The sequence below is a fragment of the Saccopteryx bilineata genome, chromosome 5, assembly GCF_036850765.1.
Source record: "Saccopteryx bilineata isolate mSacBil1 chromosome 5, mSacBil1_pri_phased_curated, whole genome shotgun sequence".
Taxonomy (NCBI): domain Eukaryota; kingdom Metazoa; phylum Chordata; class Mammalia; order Chiroptera; family Emballonuridae; genus Saccopteryx; species Saccopteryx bilineata.
The window spans coordinates 61,901,274-61,922,934 of record NC_089494.1 but is presented as its reverse complement, the minus strand read 5'-3'; the positions used below and the strand labels follow the sequence as shown (position 1 = coordinate 61,922,934).

Below are 21,661 nucleotides of genomic sequence, written 5' to 3'. Positions count from 1 at the left end.
TATGACAAGTTGATGCTTCCCACTTCCACCCCCCTCCCCTATCTAAAAATCAATAAATAAAAAAATAAAAAAAGACAAACTGAGCAGATTAAGAATTTATACTTTCTACTCCAAAACTGCAGAAATGCTGAGTAAAATAACATTAAAGGAATATTAGGATATGCGATCATATGTTGTTTTTTCTTGCCAATGCCCTTTGTATGGATCAGACAGAAATAACAGTCACTGTTGTGGTCCTTAGGTTCACGCCAAACCATGGGAATACCAAAAGGCATTCCTTTGCATTTTTCTTTTGTCCAGTCACAAAGCATTTCCTCACAATTATGACACACAATATGAGGAGTCCAATACTTGTCTTGATCTCCAAGGGGAACTTGAAAATAGGCAATATATGCACGTGCCACAAATAATGAAATATTGTGCCTTTGATGTTGAAGTGTGTAACAGCCACATATATGACAGAAGGTGTCAGGACTATTCTTACACTTACGCCTACTCAAAGAAGCCATGATTCAATCTTAAAACAAAATAAGATGGTGTTTTTATCAGATAATAATTTTTTACATTTAAAAACAACTACAATTATGTAAAAGTGATGTTTGTAAAACATTAATTTCCTTGTGGTTATGTTCAATCCAAGAGTCGTTGCCCTTTAACTCCAATTTAAAAACCAATGCATGCCATTAACTATAACAAAAAGAAATTAAAATTGCATAAAAACTAGAGCATGCACCAAAAAACAGATTTCAGATTTGGAATCAGCGATGCAGAAATATATAGAAATAGTTCTAAAACCTCATGCAACATAAAATGAAAAAAAAATTGTTCCCCAGTGTTGTGTTATAAAAGATCATGCTGTAGGCCCTGGCTAGTTAGCTCTGAGGTAGAGTGTCCGCCTAGCATGTGGATAAAAATAAATAAATAAATAAAACATTAAAGACACATATAGCTAAGTTTGAACACAAGAAGAGGAAATCACTAGGTACAAAAATGAGGAGAGAACTCAGTGTTAGCAAGATTTGAGATGTCGTCTTCCCATGCAGTTGCCTTCCTCTCTTTGTCAAAGGGTGGGATTCTGGTCCAGGTATAAGCCTTAGAGGCTAGCTTGAACATCTATGAGAATGAAGGTGTCTAGGTGAAAGACCTATCTGGGAGCAAGAACTGGACTCCTTATCAAGATCACAGTATAAAAAAATGCTACTCTGCTTCCTACTTAGAGTTCTAGCCTGGAACTGAGCTTTCTCTTTTCTCAGGCTTTGGTTTAATAAGTTTCTTGTGAAAGCTTGAACTCTGAGCTACATATATTTTGTAGGCACAACTGGGGCTACCTGTGCTACTCTGTGAAACAAACAATGGTTTGGAACCACTAAACCACACAGGATTCCAGCATACCTGTGTCTCTATAGCACTATGAGAAGATTTGCTATAACAAATATATAGAGCTTTTCTTAAATTTTCCATCCAAATAGTTAACCTGCTATAATGAATCTGTTTGTAACTGTCATTGAAAACACTTAAGTTTCATGGGCATTCAGATGAAAGGTTGTAGTTTCTACATTTACTATGGGTAATTTCTACTGTTGTGTCCTAAAGTTAACTGATACTTTCTTCTGCATTATTTAACTTGCTGTTAATCTCATCTACTGATATTTTCATTTCAGATATTGTAGTGTTCATCTCTACATGTTTTATTTGGTTATTTTTATATCTCAGTAGTTCATTCATTATCTTCATGTTTTTCTTTAAATCTTTGATCATATTTAGCATATTTATAATAGCTGTTTTGGCATCTTGGTCTGCAAGCTCACTCCCATTACCTCTGTAATTTCTGGGTCTGTTTCTGTTGTTTCAATTTTCTTTGGTTTGGGGTCACATTTTCTTGCTTATTCATGAATTTTTGATCGGATTGTTGACATTGCAGATTTTATTTGGTGAGTATTGGATTTTGTTTTATTTCTTGAAACAGTGTTAGATGGTGTTTTGTCTGTTAAGTTACTAATAAAACAGTTTCATCTTTTATAGGCTTGTTTTTAAGCTTTTCAAGGGCAGCTATAGAGTTGCTTTTACTTTAGGACTAGTTTAGTTCCACTACTAAGGAATGTTATCCTTCTGGGATCTCCACTGAATGCCCTGTATATTAAACATCTCTCTACTCCACTCTAGCTGGTGGGAACTCACTAGATTCTCAGCCCTGTGTTAGAGTTACAACTTTTTTTACTTATAGTTTCTGCTAATTGCTCTTGCCTTAAAATTTGTTCTTTGTTCTTGTGACGTTTCACTGTGTGTGTGTGATAATTGGTATTTAGACAAAGGCTTAAGGCAGGGGTCCCCGAACTACATACAGCCCGCGGGCCGCATTCGGCCCCCTGAGGCCATTCATCCGGCCCCCGCTGCACTTCCGGAAGGGGAACCTCTTTCATTGGTGGTCAGTGAGAGGAGCATATTGACCATCTCATTAGCCAAAAGCAGGCCCATAGTTCCCATTGAAATATTGGTCAGTTTGTTGATTTAAATTTACTTGTTCTTTATTTTAAATATTGTATTTGTTACCGTTTTGTTTTTTTACTTTAAAATAAGATATGTGCAGTGTGCATAGGGATTTTTTTTATAGTTTTTTTTTATAGTCTGGCCCTCCAACGGTCTGAAGGACAGTGAACTGGCCCCCTGTGTAAAAAGTTTGGGGACCCCTGGCTTAAGGGAACCATTATACGGATTTTTATAACTTTTTGGAGGGTAGCTTCTTTCTCTCTGGTGCTCTGCCCTATAAATTGTAGCCAAACTGGTTTCCCTGAACTTCGATCTTTGTTTCCTCAACTTAGAGTTGTCTTTGGGCTAGTTTGTGTTCCTCCTTCCTACACTGTGCTCTGGAGATTGCCTCTAACATTAATCTCCTGGATTTAATATGATGGTAGGACTTACCTTTTTTATTCCCTCTCTTTCAGGGATCATAATTTTACTTTACCTGTTGTCCAGTGTCCAAAACCAGTTTTCTGTATTTTGTGTAGTTTTCTATTTTCTGTGTGCTTGTTTTTAATAGTAGGACGGTAATGCTGAACCATGTTGTTTCTTCATGGTTGGAAACAGAATTTCTATTTACATTATAGTGTGTTTTTTTTTCCCCAGTATAAAAGAGAAATGCAGTTGTTATTTAATAAGATACATTATTATTATGTATTGCACATGAGCACAACTACTGTAAAGTTCATTGAGAGTTAAATTAAATAGGTAACACATGTTTTACATGCTTCCTATTATACAGAAATTCTTGTTATATTGTTACATAGGTTTTAAAAGTGTTTTAGTAATATTTGGGGGAAATTGAGTTTTAAATGAGGGCTGGGAATACATTGTATAGTAGGAATTTTACATGGGAATTATTTTTTCCCATGTAAAATAATGGACTCTAGGCTTCTGCTTTTTAGTATCATCTTCAATATTTTAGATCCAGGTAAGGAGGATGTAGGTTCTGTAGTAACCACCCATGCTGGCAGGACTCTCCACGAAGAAAATTCCCTCTGAAGATGATTTTAAAGAAAAATGATAAACACATGAGCAAATTCAGTGCTAAGAGAAAAACAATTCATAAACTCAACAAATGTAGGAAATTCATATGCAAGGGACAATTAAAGGTAACAGAAAGAAGTTTAAAACAGTGTGATCAGAATTTTCAAAATTATTTCATAATATTAAGAAGTTAAGGTGTGATTATTGCATTTTGTTTATAAAGTTTCCTTTTTGCATATATGTCCTGAACTATTTTGGATGAAATGATGTGACTGGAATTTGCTTCAAAACAGTTTGATGGTAGAAATTTGTTAAATTGTTGAAGCATTGATGAATACATGAAGGTTCATTGTATAATTTTTCTAAATTTTTACATATTTGAAACTTGTAATAAAAAGTTAAAAATAAGTAGGTCAAAGATAAAAAGGAAGGAATAAAATCTATCAAGCAGCCCTGGCCAGTTGGCTCAGTGGTAGAGCATCGGCCTGGCATGTAGAAGTCCTGGGTTTGATTCCCAGTCAGGGCACACAGGAGAAGCACCCATCTGCTTCTCTACCCTTACCCCTCTCCTTCCTCTCTCTCTCTTCTCCTCCCACAACCAAGGCTCCATTGGAGCAAAGTTGGCCTGGGCGCTGAAGATGGCTCTATGGCCTCTGCCTCAGGTGCTAAAATGCTCTGGCCGCAACGGAGCAATGCCCCAGATGGGCCGAGCATCGCCCCCTGGTGGGCATGCTGGGTGGATCCTGGTTGGGCACATGCAGGAGTCTGTCCGACTGCCTCCCTGCTTCTAACTTCGGAAAAAAATAATCTATAAAGCAAGAGTAGGAGATTATGAAAAACATGAACTTGAAAATTCTAAAATGCACAGAAATTCTAAAACTAAAAAATATAATCATTGAAACCAAAGTAACAAATGTTTAAAATCAAGCATTTATAAAATGCCCATAAGCAAAAGAAAAAAATTTACTCAATCTACTCATAAGCACTTAAGACTCTTTTTTTTTTTTTTTTTTTTTTTTTTTTTTGCGAGAAAGACAAGAAGGGAGAGAGATGAGAAGAATCAATTCTTCATTGTGGCACCTTAGTTGTTCATTGATTGCTTTCTCATATTTGCCTTGACTGGGTGGCTCTATCTGAGCCAGTGACCCCTTGCTTAAGCTAGTAACCTTGGGGTCATATCTATGATCCCATGCTCAAGCCGTTGACCCTGCGCTCCAGCTGGTGAGTCTGCACTCAAGCCGTGACCTCAGCATTTAAACCTAGGTCCTTAGTGTCCCAGGCTGATGCTCTATCCACTGCACAGCCACCTGGTCAGGTAAAAAAAATTTTTTTTTTTGAATTGCAAAAGTAAAATGTGTTATTGTTAGCAGTTCTTTGTAGTCCTGTTTCTATGTACATATACACAGCTTATTTATTATTTTGTTTATGAGAAAACAAAACCTTAGCAGAATGATCTTAGCAACAAGGATAAACAGTTATAAAATGGGGGAACATGGATTTGAGCCCAAGAAGTCCTGAGCTTGTATGAAATTTAATATTGTACCAATGACCTATTTCTTTTTTTACCTTTCTTTTTCTTAAGCAAGGGGTTTAGCCAGAGGCATACAGATAGGAGGAGATATGAGAAGCATCAACTCATAGTTGTGGCACTTTGGTTGTTCATTGATTGCTTTCTCATACGTGCCTTGACTGGGGTAGTGGGGTGGCTCCAGCTGAACTTGTGACCCCTTCCTCAAGCCAGCAACCTTGGGCAACCATGGGGTCATGTATATGATCCCATGCTCAAGCTGGCAACCCTGCACTCAAACCTGCGACCTCAGGGTTTCAAACCTAGGCCTTCAGTGTCCGAGGTCAACACTCTATCCACTGTGCCAGCCACTGTGCCACCGCCTAGTCAGGCTATTTTTTTTAACTTTTTTAATAATTAAATTTATTGGGGTGATTGGCCAGAGTAAATGTACCACAGCTTTTTTTTATACACTCCTTCTACTAATAGCACTTGGGCTGATAAAACAAATCTTTACAATATAAAAAGAAACGTAACAGAATATGGTCTCTTTTAATAATGAAGTTAAATTAGAAATCAATTACAAAAGGATATCTAGAAAATCCCGAAATACTTGGAAATAGCACAACTTAAAAAAAAAAATTTATTATTGTTAGCATTTATGCTGAATTTACTCCTGGGTCATAAATTTTTGTTTCTCCAGTTTCTTCTGGAATATCCTTTTTCTGTGCAACCTCCTCTTCTGACTTAGGAACCACCTGCTCTTTCTCAATAGGGATTGCCTCAGTGTGGCAGGGAGAGCTCATGTGTGGGTCATTGTGCCCAGGAGCTCGGTAAGTTCAGTGCTGCATCTTGGGAGCTTTGTGACCAGAGAATCTACAGCCTAGAGGTCAGCATTACTCTGCATTTTTAAGCCAGTGCGGCAAAAATTCAGCACTCTTTTTGGGCCACTGAGCCTGTGTCAAGCCCCACTGTTTAGTATGAGTACACTTACCAACTCCATCATTGTAATGACAGAATGGCACACATTGCTTCTGAAGAATGACCAACCCTCAGATACTGGTGACTTTTTTTTTTGACCTCTAGATTTGCATGATTTTGTGAGGTTTTCTGGGTCAAGTGTATTGCAAACCATGTTGAGAGGTCACCTCAGGCCAACATAATGTTTCTTATAGGAAGAGCACACAACATCATATTTTGATCTGTGGGTCAAAAAATAAGTCTCAAGGGAAATTTGAAAATATTTGGAATGAAATGAAAATGAAAATTAGCCTGACCTGCAGTGACACAGTGGTGAATAAACTATCAGCCTGGAATGCTGAGGTCACCGGTTCAAAACCCTGGGCTTGCCCGGTCAGGGTGCATACGGGAAGCAACTACGAGTTGATGCTTCCTGCTCCTCCTCCCTTTCTCTCTTTCTCTCCTCTCTCTCAAACCAATAAATTTAAAAAAATAAAAGAATGAAAATTAATATAGCAAAATTTATGGGATGCAATAAAAGTTTTCATGCTTCCAGGAAAATTAAACAATAGAAAAGGTCTCAAATCAACAATATAAACTTTTATACAGTGTGTCCGTAAAGTCATGGTGCACTTTTGACCAGTCACAGGAAAGCAACAAAAGACAATAGAAATGTGAAATCTGCACCAAATAAAAGGAAAACTCTCCCAGTTTCTGGAGGATGATGTGGCAGCATGTGCGCATGCACAGATGATGACGTAACATCATGTATACAGCGGAGCAGCCCATGGCCATGCCAGTCAAGATGTGGACGGTACAGAGGAAAGTTCGGTGTGTTCTGTGGCTCGCTAAATTCGAATTCATGACCAAAGTGCAATGTGAATATCGGCGCGTTTATAATGAAGCGCCACCACATAGGAATAACATTACTCGGTGGGATAAGCAGTTGAAGGAAACCGGCAGTTTGGTGGAGAAACCCCGTTCTGGTAGGCCATCAGTCAGTGACGAGTCTGTAGAGGCTATACGGGATAGCTACCTAAGGAGCCCTAAAAAATCTGTTCATGAGCCCACATCAAACTGCACTGAATAGGTATGAAACTGAGAGAGTTTTCCTTTTATTTGGTGCAGATTTCACATTTCTATTGTCTTTTGTTGCGTTCCTGTGACCGATCAAAAGTGCACCATGACTTTACAGACACACTGTATATAAACTTAAGAAAAAATAGGCCCTGGCCGGTTGGCTCAGTGGTAGAGTGTTGGCCTGGCATGCAGGAGTCCCGGGTTCGATTCCCGGCCAGCGCACACAGGAGAAGCGCCCATCTGCTTCTCCACCCCTCCCCCTCTCCTTCCTCTCTGTCTCTCTCTTCCCCTCCTGCAGCTGAGGCTCCATTGGAGCAGAGATGGCCCGGGCGCTGAGGATGGCTCTGTGGCCTCTGCCTCAGGTGCTAGGATGGCTCAGGATGCAACAGAGCGACGCCCTAGAGGGGCAGAGCATCGCTCGCTGGTGGTGGGCATGCCGGGTGGATCCCGGTCAGGCGCATGCGGGAGTTTGTCTGACTGCCTCCCCGTTTCCAGCTTCGGAAAAATGAAAAAAAAAGAAAAAAGAAAAAGAGAGCAAAATATATCCCAAGCAGGGAAAAATTAAAGAGCAGAAATCCATAAAATGGAAAGCGACAAAGCAGTAGAGAAAATTGATCAAACTAAAAGCTCATTCTTTAAAAAGGTCAATAAAATTGATAAATTCTAGACAGATTGACAAATTTAAAAAAGAAAGAAGACACAAATTATGTGTCAAGAAAGGAGATATCATTATAGACCCTTCAGACATTAGGAGGATAACTTGTTATAGGAGCAATATCTTTCTGTTAAATGTGAAAAAATGCAGGAGGAAAAAGAAAGGCACACCTGAAAACAAGTCTTAATATTAAAACTAAGCAATAAAGCAAAAGCCTGCCTTTCATACTGATCATACCTAGAGCTTCTGTACCTTGTGAGACTTTAAAATGATTCAAATCTAAATTCCTATAAATGGCAAGTTTTAATGAAAACAGTGTCAGAACCATAACACTGCGATAATATAGGTATTATGAAAATGTTTTCTATATTCAAAACCTACAATTCTCAAAATGAAAGGAGGATTTACATGATCACTTGAGTAGGATGACTAAGTAATCCACTAGCAAGCATTGAATAATATTCAGACTTCCGTGCCTGGGTTCACTAAAATGAATGCAAAACACAGGGTGCAATTTCATTGCAATTTAAACTAGTTATTTAAAATACATGAGTGAATATAGATACAATTTAGATATACATGCAGCACAGTTAATAGCTATCAGACAGGGATAGTTGAAGAGAGGTAAGCTTTTCCATCTAGAAAAAATTAATCATAATGTACTAGTAAATAATTTTCTGTGAAAGTACTAGAAAGACATTCATCTTGGCAAAACAGAAAGCTGGATGAACTGTACTTCAAATTTAGGGGAATAATAAGTTTCATGTCAGGTGCATCTGTAGTCATGCATTTTAAATATATTATTCAGTTATTTTATTGTTGAATAAAACAATTATGATTCAGTGACTAATTAATTTGTAACTTTTTATTTTTCCTTCCTTTTGTTTAATTACCATAAACCTTAGGATTCTTGACATTTTCCTCTCCACTTTAATTATGTAATGTTTTTTATTTCTTAAGAAGGCCTGCTAACTTTATGTCCTGACGATTTCAGTTTATTGCCAACATAGTACACAACAGTAATCTCTGTTAAACTATCTGCAAATTATAATTGAATACAATTCTTTTAAAATTCAATCAAAAACACTTATGAAGTACATACAACATACTAGTGCAAGACTACTGAGAGAAATAAGAGGAGCAGTAAGGAAGTCCACTTTTTAAAAATTTCATAAAGAAGATAAATGAGGAGCACAGTTTCCTAATTTGTAAAGTGAAGATAATACCTGCTTCATATGGTTGCTTAAAGATCATAATCACTTTACACAGTGTCTAGCCATTGATACGCTTTCAGTAAATGGAAGTAGTTATTGCTGCTACAGCTACTCCGTGCTTCTATAGTAATAAGTCTAAAAGTAAAATCCTTAGAATAATGCATTTTAGCATTTTCTACATACCTATCCACATGAGAAAAAGATAGTTTAAATAACCTATTTATAAAATGATAAACTAACATGTAGAAAGTAGCAGGAAGACTAAGGTAGGCCCATTACTGGGACATACGGGACTCCTCTGATGGCTGACTTTGGGTCAGGGACCCCTGATGGTTTCACCAACCTTTCCTTAGATGGTTTGGCAGTCTAGGACATTTCTACCCAACCTTCATTTCCTCTCAACTAAACCCAGGTTCAGACATGTATAACAGTTTCTCGCACAGGCATTTTCCCTAATAAAATCAGAAGACCCTGATGAACACAGTAGAATTAAATGTGTAAGACTAGCACAAAAGACAGGAGGCAGTAGTTGGAATTAAAGTGTAAGGTCCTTGTATTAACTGAGAAGTGGTGAAGAACTGATTTAAGGCAGACTATAAGAAGTCAAAAATTAATAAATGAATGTATAAAAAACTAACAGCATAGAAGTAGAATAATAAATACTTGAAAAATTGCAAAGGGGGAGAAAGGAGAAAAATGGACAAAGTATAGCTGGGGTAAATAGAAAACTAGTAATAATAGTTGATTTTGCCCCATGTGGCTGCTAGCACTCAGTGTCGTACTTTTAGAAAGGTAATTTTAACTGTACCAGAAATGGTTATTAACATGTTATAGTTTTATTTTGTAAGTTAACTATGCTAAAATACTATATGAATTAGGACTCCAGCTTTCTCCCCCCACCCTGCAAATGATTTGCCATTTATCTCAGCACTACTTATTAAGTGAATTATCTACTCTACTGATTTGAAATGCCAATCAACTTTATCAAATATAAATTTCTAAGTACACCCAAGCATAAATTAGATTACTGTATTTTGTCCAGTTTCATTTAGAAGGTGTGAATGTACATATTAACTGCTTAATGCTTGGTTTATGAGCCAAAGAACAATATGAGTGAATTTACAATACAGTCTTTTTAATATGGTGGGACAAGTATCTCCTTTTTACTCTCTTTTTTAACTCCAGAATTTTCTTGGAAATCCTTGAATGTTCATTATTCCATATGAATTTTACAATAAACTTTTCAACTCCCCTCAAAATATCTTTTTGAGGTTTGCTGGAATTGAATTAAAATTATAGATTATTTTATGAGAGAATTGACATCTAATGATACTGCCTTCCTATTCAAGAACAGGATATGGTTGTTTATTTATTAAAAATTTCCTTAGTGTTCCTTAATAGACTTTTATAGTTTTATTTATCTAGGTTTTACATATTGACATTTTTTCATTAAATCTTTTGTGAGCACTTACTCTGTGGTAGGCATGGAGCCATATAGTAGCAGACATGTTTGATATGGTCTGTGACCTTCTGGACCTTCTGGAACATAGTGCTTAATATATATACTGGTAATAAGAATAGGATATTTTCCTACTAAATTTGCTAATAGGTTGTGAGCTATAATAAAACTGTTGATGCCTGACCAGGCAGTGGCGCAGTCGATAGAGTGTCGTACTGGGATGCAGAGGACCCAGGTTTGAAACCCCAAGGTCACCAGCTTGAGCACGGGCTCATCTAGTTTCAGCAAGGCTCACCTGCTTGAGCCCAAGGTCACTGGCTTGAGCAAGGGGGCACTTGCTCACTCTGGTGTAGCCCCTCGGTCAAGGCACATATGAGAAAGCAATCAATGAACAACTAAGGTGCTGCAATGAAGAATTGATGCTTCTCATCTCTCTCCCTTCCTGTCTGTCTGTCCATATCTGTCCCTTTCTCTGTCTCTGTCATAAAACAACAACAAAAAAACAAAAAAAAACTTGAGAGTTTTCATTTACTTAATGGAACACCTTATTGATATCCTATTTTTGTAGTTTTAAAATCTGTTCTCTTGGGTTTTTCAGGTAGGTACTGTATTTCCCCATGTATAAGATGCACCAATTTTCAAATATTTGGGGTCTAAAAACTGGGTGCATCTTATACAGCAGTTGTAGATTTTTTTAACTTGCATTTCCCGCTTTCCCTCTTATTGTCGTTGTGCTCACTGTTTTGCACTTGTTACTGGTGTATTACAGTAGGTTACATTTTGCCACGTTCTGCCCAGAAAAGATTTTCATACAGTGCTGAATTCAAGTTAAAAGTGATTCAGTTTGCAAAAGTGAATGGAAATTATGTAGATGAATGTAAGTTTGGTCCTCCTCCAAATGAGAGATCAATTCGAGACTGGCTACAGGTAGAAGAAACCCTACTGAAAACACCATGGCAGAAGAAGACCATGAGAGGCAAGTCAGCTAAATGGCCTGATTTAGAGAGGGAATTGAAGATACGGATTGAAGAGCAAAGGGCAATTGAAATTCCTATGTCCATAAAGATGATTCAACATGAGGCAAGAAGAACTGCTGATGAAAAGGAAGTTACTGATTTCAAAGGAGGACACAATTGTGTCCTTCAGGTTCATGAAATTGAATGGACTAAGCATGCATACACACCCAGATTTGCCCAAAAGATGCCTGAAAACTATGAGCGGAAGTTCCTTGAATTTCATCATTTTGTCATTCAGTGTTGGAAGACACATCAGTTTGAATTGGGAAAGACTGCAGATATGGACGAAGTCCCCCTTCAATTTGATGTCCCAAGTAACAGAACTGTTGATAAGAAGGGGGTGAAAACTGTAACTGTGAAGACAAGTGGATGTGAAAGGAGCCATACAGTTGTTCTTGCTTGTTGTGCTGATGGAACCAAGCTGCCTCCTATGCTGATTTTCAAATGCAAAACAATGTCGAAATAAGACATTCATTGAGAGTGATTGTCCATGTTCATGACAAGGGTTGGACAGATCAGGATGGGATGAAGATCTGGTTTGAGAAAGTTTGAAGAAGGACACTAGGTGGCTCTTACACAAACCTGCTTGATCAGTTAACTGCACACATAACAAAAAACACAAGATTGCTGCAGAGCAAAAAAACAAAACTTGCCATCTTACCTGCAGGCTTGATATCCCAGCTTCAACCACTTGATGTCAGCATTAACAAGCCCTTCAAAGCTGCCATGAGAGACAAAAGGAACCAAAGGATGAAGTCTTCTGGGGACAATTTGACACCAGCAGGAAGAGTGAAGAAACCAACTATAGGAGAAGTTTGTACCTGGTGAAAAAGATACTGGGATAATATCAAGATTGAGATCGTTGCCAAGTCATTTAAGAAGTGTAGCATTTCTGCCTGACCAGGCAGTGGCGCAGTGGATAGGGCGTTGGACTGGGATGCAGAGGACCCAGGTTTGAGACCCTGAGGTCGCCAGCTTGAGCGCGGGCTCATCTGGTTTGAGCAAAAGCTCACCAGCTTGGGCCCAAGGTCGCTGGCTCGAGCAAGGGATTACTCGGTCTGCTGCAGCCCCACGGTCAAGGCACATAGGAGAAAGCAATCAATGAACAACTAAGGTGTCATAACAAAAAACTGATGATTGATGCTTCTCATTCTCCGTTCCTGACTATCTGTCCCTATCTATCCCTCTCTTTGACTCTCTCTCTGTCACGGTAAAAAAAAAAAAAAGTGTGGCATTTCAAATGCCATAGATGGAACTGAAGACAGGGCAATATATGAAGACAGTGATTTGTCATCAGACACAGAGGAGGACAAGCTAATAGATGGGAGTTTTGACAGTGATGAAAAGTTGTATGAATTTTATGATGAATAAAACTTGAGTTCAATAACTTTATGCAGTACATTTTTTTTTCAAATTTTGGGCACCAAAATTAATGTGCATCTTGTACATGGGAGCGTCTTTTGCATGGGGAAATATGATAATTATATTTCAGTGGTCCTATTTTAATTTTCTAGTAGAATTATACTTTCATAAATATAAACTTTTTAATAAACATAAAATGAGGCCATGTAAGAAAAGAGAGAAGATGTACTTTCTTTAAAAAAATGACCTCATTTATTCATGTATCAGCTGGTTAATGAAGCAAAGATTGTAGAAATCTGTGATAAATGGAAGGAGGGATGTCTGTTTTATCTGAGTTTTCAGTCTGATGCCGTTAAGTTACAAGTGTTACCTAGGGAAGAAAAAGTAGTCTTAAACATAATGATAATCACTGATGAACTATTTATAAAATTAGTTCTCATTCAGACGTCTTTTTCCCACTTAATACTGCCTTTCTTCTACTTTGCTGTCAGCATTTTTGTTGATCAGTCTGTTAATAATTATTCAACAACACAATACACAACACAAAATAAAATGCAAACTGAAAGTCTTGCAAAAGATGCAAAATTTCAAGGAGTCCATGAAAGTAAATTTGTTGTTCCACTTATGTATGCATTGATTGGTTGGTTCTTGTGTGTGCCTTGACTGTGGATTGAGCCCACAACCTTGGCATATTGGGATGATGCTCTAACCCAGTGCTCCCCAACCCCCGGGTCGCAGACCGATACTGGTCCGTGGGCCATTTGGTACAGGTCCACAGAAGAAGAATAAATAACTTATATTATTTCCATTTTATTTATATTTAAGTCTGAACGATGTTTTATTTTTAAAAAATGACCAGATTCCCTCTGTTACATCCGTCTAAGACTCACTCTTGATGCTTGTCTCGGTCACGTATACATTTATCCATCCCACCTTAAAGGGCGGTCCATGAAAATATTTTCTGACATTAAACTGGTCCGTGGCCCAGAAAAGGTTGGGGACCACTGCTCTAACCAACTGAGCTATTCAGCCAGAGCCTAATGAAAGTAATTTTGGATAACTGCTTAAGTCAAATACAAAGCCACTCACAAAAATGAGGCAGAGAGTTATACCTATTAAGCACTGGAGAAAAAACTGAGTACAATAATAACATGACAAAATACTTCAAAGGAAAATGATCTGAATGTTAAAGAATTAAGACAGGGACTTGAGAAACTTGAAGTCCTCAAATATTTTTGCAAAAAGTATCTTTATGATAATGCTGCAATAGTTAAAGTGGCATTCTCTTATATTTTGTTGGAAGAGTTACAGTTGTTTCTTTCTTTGTTCTATGAATTAACATAAAATTTTAACCTAAATTTTGTTAACTATAAACGTAAATTTATTTTGTAGTATTTTTGTTTCATTTATTATTATTTTTTTTTCAAGGAAATGTTATGTTTATTGTTTAGTGTCAAATTCTTTTTTTTTTTTAATAAATTTTTATTAATGGTAATGGGATGACATTAATAAATCAGGGTACATATATTCAAAGAAAACATGTCTAGGTTATTTTCTCATCAAATTATGTTGCAAACCCCTCGCCCAAAGTCAGATTGTCCTCCGTCACCCTCCATCTAGTTCTCTGTGCCCCTCCCCCTCCCCCTAACTCTCTCCCTCCCTCCCTCCCATGTCCTCCCTCCCCCCCCACCCTTGGTAACCACCACACTCTTGTCCATGTCTCTTAGTCTCATTTTTATGTTCCACCAATGTATGGAATCATGTAGTTCTTGTTTTTTTCTGATTTACTTATTTCACTCCTTATAATGTTATCAAGATCCCACCATTTTGCTGTAAATGATCTGATGTCATCATTTCTTATGGCTGAGTAGTATTCCATAGTGTATATGTGCCACATCTTCTTTATCCAGTCTTCTATTGAAGGGCTTTTTGGTTGTTTCCATGTCTTGGCCACTGTGAACAGTGCTGCAATGAACATGGGGCTACATGTGTCTTCACGTATCAATGTTTCTGAGGTTTTGGGGTATATACCCAGTAGAGGGATTGCTGGGTCATAAGGTAGTTCTATTTGCAGTTTTTTGAGGAACCACCATACTTTCCTCCATAATGGTTGTACTACTTTACAGTCCCACCAACAGTGAATGAGGGTTCCTTTTTCTCCGCAGCCTCTCCAACATTTGCTATTACCCGTCTTGTTGATAATAGCTAATCTAACAGGAGTGAGGTGGTATCTCATTGTAGTTTTGATTTGCATTTCTCTAATAACTAATGAAGCTGAGCATCTTTTCATATATCTGTTGGCCATTTGTATCTCTTCCTGGGAGAAGTGTCTGTTCATGTCCTCTTCCCATTTTTTTATTGGATTGTTTGTTTGTTTGTTGTTGAGTTTTATGAGTTCTTTGTAAATTTTGGATGTTAGGCCCTTATCTGAGCTGTCGTTTGAAAATATCAGTTCCCATATAGTTGGCTGTCTGTTTATTTTGATATCAGTTTCTCTTGCTGAGCAAAAACTTTTAATTCTGATGTAGTCCCATTCATTTATCTTTGCCTTCACTTCTCTTGCCATTGGAGTCAAGTTCATAAAATGTTCTTTAAAACCCAGGTCCATGATTTTAGTACCAATGTCTTCTTCTATGTACTTTATTGTTTCAGGTCTTATATTTAGGTCTTTGATCCATTTTGAATTAATTTTAGTACACGGGGACAGGCTGTAGTCGAGTTTCATTCTTTTGCATGTGGCTTTCCAGTTTTCCCAACACCATTTGTTGAAGAGGCTTTCTTTTCTCCATTGTGTGTTGTTGGCCCCTTTATCAAAGATTATTTGACCATATATATGTGGTTTTATTTCTGGGCTTTCTATTCTGTTCCATTGGTCTGAGTGTCTATTTTTTTGCCAATACCATGCAGTTTTGATTATCGTGGCCCTATAATATAGTTTAAAGTCAGGTATTGTAATGCCCCCAGCGTCATTCTTTTTCCTTAGGATTGTTTTGGCTATTCGGGGTTTTTTATAGTTCCATATAAATCTGATGATTTTTTGTTCCATTTCTTTAAAAAATCTCATAGGGATTTTGATGGGAATTGCATTAAATTTGTATATTGCTTTGGGTAATATGGCCATTTTGATTATATTTATTCTTCCTATCCAAGAACAAGGAATATTTTTCCATCTCATTGTATCTTTTTCGATTTCCCTTAACAATGCTTTGTAATTTTCATTATATAGGTCCTTTACGTTCTTTGTTATGTTTATTCCTAGGTATTTTATTTTTTTTGTTGCAATCGTGAAGGGTATTATTTTTTTGAGTTCGTTTTCTAATATTTCATTGTTGGCATATAGAAAGGCTATGGACTTTTGTATGTTAATTTTGTATCCTGCGACCTTACTGTATTGGTTTATTGTTTCTTTTTTTTTTTTGTATTTTTCTGAAGCTGGAAACGGGGAGAGACAGTCAGACAGACTCCCGCATGCGCCCGACAGGGATCCACCCGGCACGCCTACCAGGGGCGACGCTCTGCCCACCAGGGGGCGATGCTCTGCCCCTCCGGGGCATCGCTCTGCCGCGACCAGGGCCACTCTAGCACCTGGGGCAGAGGCCAAGGAGCCATCCCCAGCGCCCGGGCCATCTTTGCTCCAATGGAGCCTTGGCTGCGGGAGGGGAAGAGAGAGACAGAGAGGAAGGGGGGGGGGGTGGAGAAGCAAATGGGCGCTTCTCCTATGTGCCCTGGCCGGGAATTGAACCTGGGTCCCCCGCACGCCAGGCCAACGCTCTAGCGCTGAGCCAACCGGCCAGGGCCGGTTTATTGTTTCTAATAATCTTTTTGTGGAGTCCTTTGGGTTTTCGATGTATAGGATCATATCATCAGCAAAAAGTGATAGCTTTACTTCTTCTTTTCCGATATGGATGCCTTTTATTTCTTTGTCTTGTCTGATTGCTCTGGCCAGAACTTCTAGCACCACGTTGAATAAGAGTGGAGAGAGTGGACAACCCTGTCTTGTTCCTGATTTAAGGTAGAAAGTCCTCAGTTTTATGCCGTTTAATAGGATGTTGGCTGATGGTTTATCATATATGGCCTTTATCATGTTGAGATATTTTCCTTCTATACCCATTTTGTTGAGAGTCTTAAACATAAAATTGTGTTGTATTTTATCAAAAGCCTTTTCTGCATCTATTGATAAGATCATGTGGTTTTTGTTCTTTGTTTTGTTGATATGGTGTATTACGTTAACCGTTTTGCGTATGTTGAACCATCCTTGAGATTCTGGGATGAATCCCACTTGATCATGATGTATTATTTTTTTAATATGTTGTTGTATTCGGTTTGCCAGTATTTTGTTTAGTATTTTAGCATCTGTATTCATTAGAGATATTGGTCTGTAGTTTTCTTTCTTTGTGCCATCCTTGCCAGGTTTTGGTATGAGGGTTATGTTGGCCTCATAAAATGTGTTTGGAAGTATTGCTTCTTCTTCAATTTTTTGGAAGACTTTGAGTAGAATAGGAACCAAGTCTTCTTTGAATGTTTGATAGAATTCACTAGTATAACCGTCTGGGCCTGGACTTTTATTTTTGGGGAGATTTTTAATAGTTTTTTCTATTTCCTCCTTGCTGATTGGTCTGTTTAGGCTTTCTGCTTCTTCATGACTCAGTCTAGGAAGGTTGTATTGTTCTAGGAATTTATCCATTTCTTCTAGATTGTTGTATTTGGTGGCATATAATTTTTCATAGTATTCTACAATAATTCTTTGTATTTCTATGATGTCTGTGGTGATCTCTCCTCTTTCATTTTGGATTTTATTTATTTGAGTCCTGTGTCTTTTTTCCTTGGTGAGTCTTGCCAAGGGTTTGTCAATTTTGTTGATCTTTTCAAAGAACCAGCTCCTTGTTTTATTGATTTTTTCTATAGTTTTTCTGTTCTCTATTTCATTTATTTCTGCTCTGATTTTTATTATCTCCTTTCTTCGGCTGGTTTTGGGTTGTCTTTGTTCTTCTTTTTCTAGTTCCTTAAGGTGTGAAGTTAAGTGGTTTACTTCGGCTCTCTCTTGTTTGTTCATATAGGCCTGAAGTGATATGAACTTTCCTCTTATTACTGCTTTTGCTGCATCCCAGAGATTCTGATATGTCGTATTTTCATTTTCATTTGTCTGTATATATCTTTTGATTTCTGCGCTTATTTCTTCTTTGACCCATTCATTTTTTAGAAGTATGTTGTTTAGTTTCCACATTTTTGTGGGTTTTTCCCCCTCTTTTTTGCAGTTGAATTCTAGTTTCAAGGCTTTATGATCAGAAAATATGCTTGGTACAATTTCAATTTTTCTAAATTTGCTGATATTGTCTTTGTGGCCCAACATATGGTCAATTCTTGAGAATGTTTCATGTACACTAGAGAAAAATGTATACTCTGTCGCTTTGGGATGAAGTGTCCTGTAGATGTCTATCATATCCAGGTGTTCTAGTATTTCGTTTAAGGCCACTATATCTTTATTGATTCTCTGTTTGGATGACCGATCTAGAGCCGTCAGCGGTGTATTGAGGTCTCCAAGTATGATTGTATTTTTGTTAGTTTTTGTTTTAAGGTCAATAAGTAGCTGTGTTATATATTTTGGTGCTCCTTGGTTTGGTGCATATATATTAAGGATTGTTATGTCTTCTTGATTCAACTTCCCCTTAATCATTATGAAATGACCATTTTTGTCTCTGAGTACTTTTTCTGTCTTGTAGTCAGCATTATTAGATATGAGTATTGCTACGCCTGCTTTTTTTGGGGTGTTGTTTGCTTGGAGTATTGTTTTCCAGCCTTTCACTTTGAATTTGTTTTTATCCTTGTTGCTTAGATGTGTTTCTTGTAGGCAGCATATAGTTGGATTTTCTTTTTTAATCCATTCTGCTACTCTGTGTCTTTTTATTGGTGAGTTTAATCCATTTACATTTAGTGTAATTATTGACACTTGTGGGTTCCCTACTGCCATTTTATAAATTGCTTTCTGTTAGTTTTGTATCTAGTTTGATTGTTCTCTTTTGTTTTTCTATCATTTGTTTTTGTTTGTTTGTGTTCCATACTTCTTTCCTCTGTTGCTACCTTTTTTAAGTCAAGTGTTTTTGTGGTGGTTTTTTTAAGGGTGGTTACCATTAAGTAATGAAAAAGGTACCTACCATATTCATTGTAGTACCCTATCTTATAAGTATTTCTGCACTTCATCATCCTTTGCTACTGTTAATCTCCATCCTCTCCCCCCTTTTTTTCCTTTGTTGTCACAGTTTAAGTTTGGTTTTATTGTGTTCTTGGTGGAGCTGTTACTTGTGGTGTTGTTTTCTTTTGTTCTTTGAATCTGGTTGGAAAACCCCCCTTAGTATTTCCTGGAGTGGGGGCTTTCTGTTGATAAATTCTCTCATCTTTTCTGTATTTGTGAATGTTTTTATATCTCCTTCATACTTGAAGGATAGCTTTGATGGGTATAGTATTCTTGGCTGAAAGTTCCTCTCTTTCAGGGCTTTAAATATTGGGGTCCACTCTCTTCTAGCTTGTAGAGTTTCTGCTGAGAAATCTGATGATAATCTAATAGGCCTTCCTTTATATGTTGTACTCTTCTTTTCCCTGGCTGCCTTGAGAATTTTTTCTTTGTCATTGGTTTGTGTCATCTTTATTATGATGTGCCTTGGAGTGGGTTTGTTGGGGTTAAGAAAACTTGGTGTTCTGTTTGCTTCTTGAATTTGAGGCTTTAGTTCCTTCCACAGGCTTGGGAAGTTCTCGTCTATTATTTGTTTGAGTATATTCTCCATTCCATTTTCTTTCTCTTCTCCCTCTGATATACCTATTATTCTTACGTTATTCTTTCTGATGGAGTCAGACAATTCCTGTAGGGCTTTCTCATTTTTTATTATTTTTGAGTCTCTTTCTTCTTCTCTCTGTTGTGCCTCAAGTTGTTTGTCTTCTATTTCACTAATCCTATCTTCAATCTGGGCTGTTCTGTTAGCTAAGCTTGTTACCTCGTTTTTCAGCTCGTGAATTGAGTTTTTCATTTTTGTTTGATTTGTTTTTATAGTTTCAATTTCCTTGGTAATATATTCTTTGTGTTCATTGAGTTTTCTGATCTCCCTATATTGCCTTTCTGTGTTTTCTTGTATATCTCTGAGTATTTTTAAGATTTCTATTTTAAATTCTCTGTCATTTAGCTCCAAGGCTTCCAATATGTTAAGTCTTTTCTCCATAGATTTTTCCACATCTATTTGTGTTACCTCTCTTTCTTTTGTATCCATAATATTCGATTTCCTCTTTCTTATCGGCATCTGAGGGTGGTCTTATTGATAGCACTAATTAGAATTAATAAAGAGTAAAAAGAAAAAAAAAAAAAGGGTAAAACACCCCACAAAAAAAAACAGTAATAATTTATTATTTCCCCCTTTTTTTCTCTCTTCTCTTTCCCTCCTCTCCCCACCTCAGGGAAATATCGTGCCTATAATGGAGGGCCTGATTTCGGGTGAAGAGTTCAAGGGGCAAAAAAAAGGGAGTAGGGACCTACTAAATGCAAAAAAAAAAAAAAAAAAAGGGAAGAAAATCTTAGACAAGCATAAGATGATTTGCTTGTAAGTGATGGTCAACTAAGAGATATAATGAGAGGGATAAGAGGGAATCAGAAAAAAGGACCAAAAAAGAATAATAAAGAAGAAAAAATAAAAATAATAAGTAAAAATCTGTTGTATTAAGTGGAGCGAAGACTAAATACAATGGAGACCTTGGGTTGGGAGGACCCAAAATGCCACAAAAATAAACAAACAAGAGAAAAAATAAATAAAAACAAAAGCAAAAAAGAGAAATAAAGCCAAAAAAAAGCCTTGAGTCCCAAATTAACTAATTTGTTCGTGATTGAGGATTATATGGGAGGAAAGTAAAATGAGAAAAGAAAAAACGAATAGAAAGGAAAAAAGAAAAAGAGAAAAACGAAGGAAGAAATAAAATAGGAGGAGAAAAATACAAAATAAAGCAAGACAAAAAAAAAAAAAAAAGAGGAGAGAGTGAGAGTTAAGTGTTTTGGAGTATAACCTTAAAGGAGGGTGAGGATGAAGAAGAAAAATAAAATGCAACACTCATGGGTAGTGTAGTTCAAGAAAGGGGAAGCATAAGATGGGCAGAGAATAGAAGGACCGAGGTGGAGGAAATAAAGGCAAAAAGATAGAAGAAACAAACAACAACAACAACAAAAAATTAGTGGATCAAGTTGTAAAGTCTGTGGGTTTTTCTTGATTTTGAGAGGTTAACTTCTTCCTTTTTCTTTTCTCTCCCTCTTCCTAGTCAGTGACTCTGTACCCCAGGCTCCGCCCCTGTGTCACTCTTAGGTAGGGATTTGCAGTTGATGGGATTCTATGGCAATGTCATATAATTGGCTTTAGTCTTGCTGGAAGTAAAGGCTTGTTGGCGTTTGCAGGGTCCAACGATGAGAGAGTTTGCTTTCCTGGATTCTCTCTCCTAGTCCCCCCTTTCTGAATTAGCAGCCTGGTGATCCAGCTATAAGGCTGCAACTGCTTCTGCCTGGGGAGTAAGAGGCTCAAAGAGCTGGGAAATCCCCACTCTATCCCCACTCAGTGCAAGGCTTTGGGAAAGGCTCTGAGAGTCAGGGCCTCCAGTGTAATCAGGCGGGGGTGGGAGTCAATTGTTGTCAAGGTGACTGTTCAGCGCCTATCATTTAGTTGGACCTCTCAACCCAGGCTTTCCACACTTTGTAGCCTGTTTTTGCAGGGAAGAAGAGGCACTAGTCTCTGCTTACGACTAGTGTAGTATAGACCTTATTATCTGCCAAGTCCTTCTTGTTAGCGTTTATCCCTGAATATGGAGGCTCTATCAATCAGAAGTTGCCCCTGCCCCTTTAGCGAGAGGCACTAAAAAATATCACGCCTCTTGTCTTGGATC

The 21,661-nt window shown here is 37.5% G+C and overlaps 1 protein-coding gene across 4 annotated transcripts in view; it reads left to right on the top strand.

Moving 5' to 3' along the window:
* Positions 1-21,661, top strand: part of SCRN3 (secernin 3) — a 43,587-nt gene that overhangs the window by 10,161 nt on the left and 11,765 nt on the right. The gene's annotated exons all lie outside the window — the stretch shown is intronic.